We start from the raw sequence: 7,571 nt of genomic DNA, 5'->3' as shown, positions 1-7,571 counted from the left end.
CGGAGACCCGCTCGTCGAGAGTGGGAAGAGAGGACAGGGCGGCAAGGTGAGGAGAGATGCTATTGGAAAGACGGATGGGATCGAGAGAGCGGAGGTCTCTGTGGGGCAGTAGCGAAGATTTGCAGGGGGAGGGCTAGTATGGGAGTAGCTTGGCTTAGTGGAAAGAGCACGGGCTTGGAAGTCACAGGTCATGGGTTCTAAAGCCAGCTCCTCCACTTATCAGCTGAGTGACTTTGGGCAAGTCACTTAATTTCTCTGCACCTCAGTTACCTCATCTGTAAAGTGGGGATTAAGACTGTGAGCCCCACGTGGGACAACCTGATTACTTAGTATCTACCCCAGCACTTTAAACAGTGCTTGGCACATAGTAAGTGTTTAACAAATAACATCATCAACATCAGGACTAGGGCAATCAATAAATCAGTTGTTTTAATGAGTGCTTACTATGGGCAGAGAACTGTACTAATCACTTGGGAGAGTGTAATAATACATTCGAAGGAGATATTAAGGAGGAGAAAATTAAAAGAAAAAGATGGACAGCCATTTTTAAAGGTAGGCAGGGACCAAACATTCCAGGGAACCGAGATGCTAATGGAGCTCAGTCTTCCTCTGGAATGCTGGGGAAAGGAATGAGAGAACAGACTTGAGAAGCTGGGGTTCACCAAGATGAACTGTCCAGAAACTGGAATTCACCAAAGTGAACTGTTCAGAAAAACCAGTGGACCTGATGGACCACAGAAGAGTTACAAATAGGGAAGTGAAGAGGTTTGGCGAAGAGGAAGTTACTCCTGAGATGAATGTGTTAGTTAAGGGAGAGGCAGTTTCTCTTAAATCTGAAATTTATTTACAGCTGTAACCTAATTAAGAACATTGTGGTGAATTGCAAAATATATTAAAAACAGATTAAGTTCATTCACCAGAGCTTGAGATAAGCAGGGAAACTATTCGAAGCATGTGTCTGTGGGGAATGCTGTGTTGGATAGAGAGGGAATAAGACAAAACTCTTCAAGTCCCAGCAACCAGGCGTCTTGAAGCAAGACTGACTAACTGAATTCCAGATGACTTCCTTGCTCTCTGGAGGCTAATTTTAGAGTCAAGGAATGGTGGTAGCCAATGTTTTGGGGTTACCTTTATGGAAAATTCAAATATGTGAAAGAAAATAAATTGAGAGCTTTCAGACCCTGAAGATGAATCGGGGCACCAGAGACCCCTTACAAGAAACTTTGGAGGTAAATATGGCATGGATTATTATTATTATTATTATTATTTTTATGGCATTTGTTAAGGACTTACTACATGCCAGGCACTGTACTAAGCACTGTGGTGGATACAAGCAAATCAGGTTGGACATAGTCCCTGTCTCACGTGGGGCTCACAGTCTCAATTCCCATTTTACAGATGAGGTGACTGAGGCCCAGAGAAGTGAAGTAACTTGCCCAAGGTCACACAGCAGACAAGTGGTGGAGCCACGATTAGATGGAGCCAGTATTAGAAGACTTGACCTTCTAACTCCCAGGCCTGTGATCTATCCATAACTTCATGGGCTGGGGGAACCCCAATTTGCCACACTTTTAAATAACACTGTAGTTCATCTATACCAGAAATATTATATGGGGACCTAGTCACTACATTTTGAAAATAATATAGGTGGAGAAAGTGCAAAGACGGTAAATTAAGATCATCAGGGGTATACAGAAAAAAGTTGAAAATTGAAGGCCAGATGAGTCATGATTGATCAAGCGATGGTATTGATTGAGCGCTTACCATGTTTAGAGCACTATACTAAGCACTTGGGAGAATACAGTAGAACAGAGTTGATGCACAGGTTCCCTGTCCAAAGTGAATTTACAGTGTAGAAGGGGAGATTTTCACTCCCTTGGTGAACTCATTCACTCCCACAGCTTCAACTATCATCTCTTTGCAGATGACACCCAAATCTACATCTCCTCCCCTGTTCTCTCCCCCTCCCTCCAGGCTCGTACCTCCTCCTGCCTTCAGGACATCTCCACCTGGATGTCCGCCCACCACCTGAAACTCGACATGTCCAAGACTGAGCTGCTTATCTTCCCTCCCAAACCCTGTCCTCTCCCTGACTTCCCCTTCACCATGATAGGCATTGCCATCCTTCCCGTCTCACAGGCCCACAACCTTGCTGTCATCCTTGACTCTACTCACTCATTCACTTCACACATCCAATCTGTCACCAAAACCTACTGGTTTCACCTTCACAGCATCACCAAGATCTGTCCTTTCCTCACCATCCAAACTGCTACTGTGCTGATACGAGCTCTCATAAATCCCCACTGGATTATTGCATCAGCCTCCTCTCTGATCTCCCATCCTCCTGTCTCTCCCTGCTCCGGTCTATACTTCATTCCACTGCCTGGATTATCTTTTTACAGAAACACTCTCGGCATGTCACTCCCCTCCTCAAAAACCTCTAGTGGCTGCCTATCAACCTTCACATGAAACAAAAACTCCTTAGTCTTGGCTTCAAAGCTCTCCATCACCTGGCCTCCTCCTACCTCACCTCCCTTCTCTCCTTCTACAGCCCACCCAGTACACTCTGCTTCTGTGCCACTAACCTCCTCATGTTGCCTCATTCTGGCCTGTTCCGCCATTGACCCCTGGCCCACATCCTACCAATGACCTGGAATGCCCTCCCTCTGCAAATCCACCAAACTAACTCTTTTCCTTGTTTCAAAGCCCTACTGAAAGCTCACCTCCTCAGGACGCCTTCCCAGACTGAGCCTTTCCTTCTGCCCCTCCTCCTTACAGATAAGGTAAATGAGGCCCAGAGAAGTGAAGTGACTTGTCCAAAGTCACATAGCTGACATGCGGTGGAGCCGAGATTAGAACCCATGACCTCTGGCTCCCAAACCCGGGCTCTTTCCACTGAGCCACACTTCTCATGAAATTCCTATGTGCCCACCCATATTTAAATATCTCTCTCCCCCTGTAAACTGTAAGCTCCTTGTGGTCAGGCATCATGTCTACCATCTCTATTGGTTTGTACTTTCTGAAGTGCTTAGAACAGTGCTCTGCACACAGTTAAGCAAACATTTGATAGATTGCATTGATTGATTGATTGACTAATTGCCAGAGCACCACTGATAAACATAGTTGGCTCACCCTTATCACAGACCAAGAAAGAATCTTAATGAGATGCAGCGACACTTCCTAATTGTCATGAGCCCCACTTCCTAATTGTCATGAGCCCATTGCTGGGGAATCGTCTCCCCTTTAGTATCAGGTGCTTGATCTACCAGCTCTTCACCAGGGATTGGTCTCTTCTTAATATCAGGCACTCAATGACAAGTTCAAAGTGAAACCAAATCACATCTGTGTGCAGTGGAACGTTTTATTCCATACTTAATCTAACTAAAAAGGGGGTAAACACATACTCGTGCAAGCACACACACACAGACACAGAATAGCTACCCAAGCAACTGGTTTTCCCCAAATTTCGTGTAGATTGTCCCATGTTGGAGGAGTTCAAGGGGCCCAGCTGCCTACAGCCCGTCATCCTGGTTCAGTTCTTAGTTGCTTTGACCGTGGATGTAGTAGGAGTCTCAGGGCATGGCTTAGATGGTTTTGCCACCACCACACAGTAGATATCTTGGCTTAGGTGGTTTCATCATCCCCAGGGATCAGTTCTTCCCCACTTTTATCAGCTGTTTCAGGTGGAGGGGGCTGCAGCAGGGATGGTTCTGGTTTTCCTTCTGTCTTTTGCTCATTAGCAGGTAAGCCAGTGGGGGATGGTGATCCCTCCCCTTGATAGTTACTCCCTACAGGTTTAACCCCATCTAGCAGTCTTTCTCCTGCACCGCAGAGTCATTTAGCTCCTCCTCAAAACCCTCTGCGAAACAATTTCATTTCTCCACAGCCATTAAAGACCTCCTCCTACTTTTCAGCAAGATAATTCAGTTTCTTGTTTGTCACAAAGTTTTTGATTTTGGTTGTTGTTGTTGTTGTGCGGATGTTGGACTTCCAGTGGCCTGGTTAGTTTGTGTCACATGGCAAAACACTGGTTTTGCCATTAGGGAAAGTTTGGAACTTTTCTGGAATTGATCAGTTCAGTGCCCAGTGTCATGCATAGCAGAAGATGCATTCAAGATGTCCCCCCTTCGGTAAGTTAGAAATTCTGTTGGATATTAAGAGCAGATGTTTGTTGCTTACCCTGTACAACACTCAGTAGTGCATCAGATGGATGCTTTAAAAATACTACTGGTAGATGGTATGGATTCTTACGGCAGATTTTCATCAGATATAGCATGAATATATATATAAAGAAATATATATGATGAAATATATGTAGTGAATATTATATTCATTTATAGTTTTGGGTACTAGAATTAACCAGATCCTTTAATTCTTCCAAAGAAGATCTATATTTTTCTTCAGGAAGACTCCCTCTTTTCATTACATATATAATATAATATACTACAGAAAACCCCTCTCAGGATAGCACCTGGAGAGTTCTAGTACTTTACCAGTCTCGACTATGAGAGGGAAAGTCAAGCAGAGGCCTACCCATTCCATTCCTAGCTTGGGCACTGGCTAGAGGGTGGAAGGCAATCTGCTACAAGTTAAAACTTACCTGTGCTGGGCAGCAGCAGCGTGGAGAAAGTCGAGGGCAGAGACTCAAGTTTACTGTGCAGAAGAAGGCAACGGTAAACCACTTACTTATTGTTACCAAGAAAACTCTGTGGATTCACTACAGAACGATTGCAGGTGGAGGTGGGGCGTTCTGAGATAGATGTGTCCAAGGAGTCGCTATGGGTCGGAAACAACTTGACAGCATAAGACAAGACAAGACTGCAGAAAAATATAGATATTTTTGGAAGAATTATAGGATCTGGTTAATTCCGTTAACTAAGAATGCCCTGGCAATTTACCTAGAGTTGTTTACCACACACTCCTTTCTGGTTAAGGTGCTGACTGATGATGAAAACATTCATCACCCAGAAAGGGTGATTTCACTTGAAACATAACAGCTGGTTAGGTATGAAGTCGATTTCTGAGCTTTAAAAGAATCTGTATAGCTGGATGGAGGATGACTCAAGGAGAAGGGTTCTGTTTGCACCTGTTAATGCAGAGCTCTTTCCTCGCAGATGCAGTGACTACAGAGAGCTAGTTTTGCAGTTAGACAAGCAGAATGATTTGTGAAGCAGCATGGCCTAGTTGGAAAGAGGATGGTACTGGGAATCAGCAGACCTGAGTTCCAGTTCTCCCTCTGCCATTTGTCTGCTATGTGACTTTGGGCAAGTCTAACTTCTCTGTGCCTCAATATCATCTGGTAAAATGGAGATTGAATACCTGTTCTCCCTCCCCTCAGACTGATTGAATTGTAACTGCCTCAGAGCTTGAAAGAGTGCTTGACACATGGTAAGTACTTAAATATTTTTATTATTACTATTACAGTTGGTGGGAACAGCCCTTTGAAGTCTGCCCAGAGACAGAAGTGATTATCCTGTCATCTATCAGTCAACGGTACTTATTGAGCACTTACTGTGTGCAAAACACTGTATTAAGAGTGTAGCAGAGAACAATACAGTGGATTCTGAAACAAATGCCCTAGCCTGCTTATGCTTCTCTTATTCATCCAGATCTTAATAATAATAATGATAATAATGGCATTTGTTAAGCACTTACTATGTGCAAAACACTGTTCTAAGCGCTGGGGGATACAAGGTGATCAGGTTGACCCGCCTGGGGCTCACAGTCTTGATCCCCATTTTACAGATGAGGTAAATGAGGCTCAGAGAAGTTAAGTGACTTGCCCAAAGTCACACAACTGACAAATGGTGGAGCCAGGAGTAGAGCCCATGACCTCTGACTCCCAAGTCCGGGCTCTTTCCACTAAGCCATGCTGCTTTTCTTGTCCAAGTAGAGAGAGGAGAACAATATTTTTGTGGTTGTTGACGTCATTGAGCACTTATTTGTGCAGAGCACTGTACTAAGATCTTAGCAAAGACAATACAACAGATTCTGAAACAAATGCCCTAGCCTGCTTATGCTTCTCCTATTTATCCAGCTCTTGTCCAAGTAGAGAGAACAATATTTTTGTGGTTGTTGCTGTCATTTATTTGCTTTGTCTCTCTTGCTTTTGCAAGGAAAACCACCTCTTCGACCTTTAGTAAGCCACTCTAAGTATGATACTCAAAGATGACTTGCAAAATGACTTAGCACACAGCAGTGTTTGCTGCTGGGGTCTCAAAATAATTTGGAACTGGGAGCTTGGACTATGACGATTCTCTTTACCAGCTGGCTCACAGATCATGCCACTGGGCAGAAGGGGATCTGGGAAGAGGTGTGGAAAGCTCAGTGCAAACCAACTCAAGCATGTTTCATGTTGTACTCTCCCAAGAGCTTAGTACAGTGTTCTGCACATGCCAGTAACAAGTAAATAACATCCCTTCTGCATTGCCCCGACATGCTCCCTTTGTTCACCCCACTTCCCAGCTCCACAGCACTTATGTACATATCTGTAATTTATTTATATTAATGTCTGTCTCCCCACCTTTAGACTGTAAACTCATTGTGGGCAGGGAATGCGCCTGTTTATTGTTGTACTGTACTTGCCCAAGTGCTTAGATAGTGCTGTGCACACAGTAAGTGCTAAATAAATGATTGAATGAATTGAGTGAATTGACATTGATTGGAAGGATGAATTCTGAGGTCTGAGCAACACTCACCTGTAAATGCATAGGGTCAGAAAAGGCACACCACCATTTATGCATGGACAAAGTTTTCAAGTGTCCAAGATATTCTCAGGGAGAACTTCACACCCATGACTTCAATCTCAGCATCAGCAGGATCATCTTCTAAATGAAGCAAACTCTGTTTGCTACACTGAATGTTATTACCTAATGGCCTCTTCCTCTCAAGAAATCCCCTGAGTCCTTATTGCCTAAAGGGCTTCACGTCCGGAATGTGACCTGCAATAACTCCTTCTGCCTCAAGAATCTGTGAAGGATGTGAAATTAATATATATGTACAATACTTCATTTCAGGGTTTTTAAATGTGATCCTCAATTCACGTACGCTCCATGTCAAGTCAGCGGAGGTGAAATAATCTTCACCTTAGCCTGACTCAAAAAGTATGCTAATCTTTCATTAGGATCACTTTTAAATCCTTATTTCTCAGTGACTCAGATATTCAATTATGCGCATATGGAATCTTTAATATTATCATATGTCCAAACTAATCAAGTTTTTTTTGTCAACTTTAGCTGGCATTTTGAGGTGTTTGGTATACATAACGTGCTACAACACAAATTAATAGCTCGACTCTCCTCAAAATACAATAAACCTGATTAACCTGTATGTACCCCAGCACTTAGTACAGTGTCTGGCACGTAGTACGCACTTTACAAATACCATAATAAAAAAAAAATCTATTCCCCCCTCCAGTTTTGAGGCACTTGATTTAGAGATTATAGAAAACCTGTGACATTCAGTATGAAATTCCTAAAGGTATCTACATTATTTCATGTGGATTCTACAGTCATTTTAGAATTTGGTTCTGTAATCATTGAGGCTTTGAGTTAGATTTTTAGATCAAAAAT

At 43.3% G+C, this 7,571-nt stretch overlaps 1 non-coding gene across 1 annotated transcript; it reads left to right on the top strand.

Moving 5' to 3' along the window:
* The first annotated feature begins 4,453 nt into the window (after nt 1-4,453).
* On the top strand, nt 4,454-4,590 carry LOC114817228. Its single transcript, XR_003765077.1, has one exon. It is a non-coding gene; the product is annotated as a small nucleolar RNA SNORA7 (small nucleolar RNA).
* The last annotated feature ends 2,981 nt before the right edge of the window (nt 4,591-7,571 follow it).

This window comes from Ornithorhynchus anatinus, chromosome 1 (assembly GCF_004115215.2).
Source record: "Ornithorhynchus anatinus isolate Pmale09 chromosome 1, mOrnAna1.pri.v4, whole genome shotgun sequence".
Lineage (NCBI taxonomy): Eukaryota > Metazoa > Chordata > Mammalia > Monotremata > Ornithorhynchidae > Ornithorhynchus > Ornithorhynchus anatinus.
The sequence above is the reverse complement of the archived record's forward strand: the minus strand, read 5'-3'. Positions and strand labels throughout refer to the sequence as shown.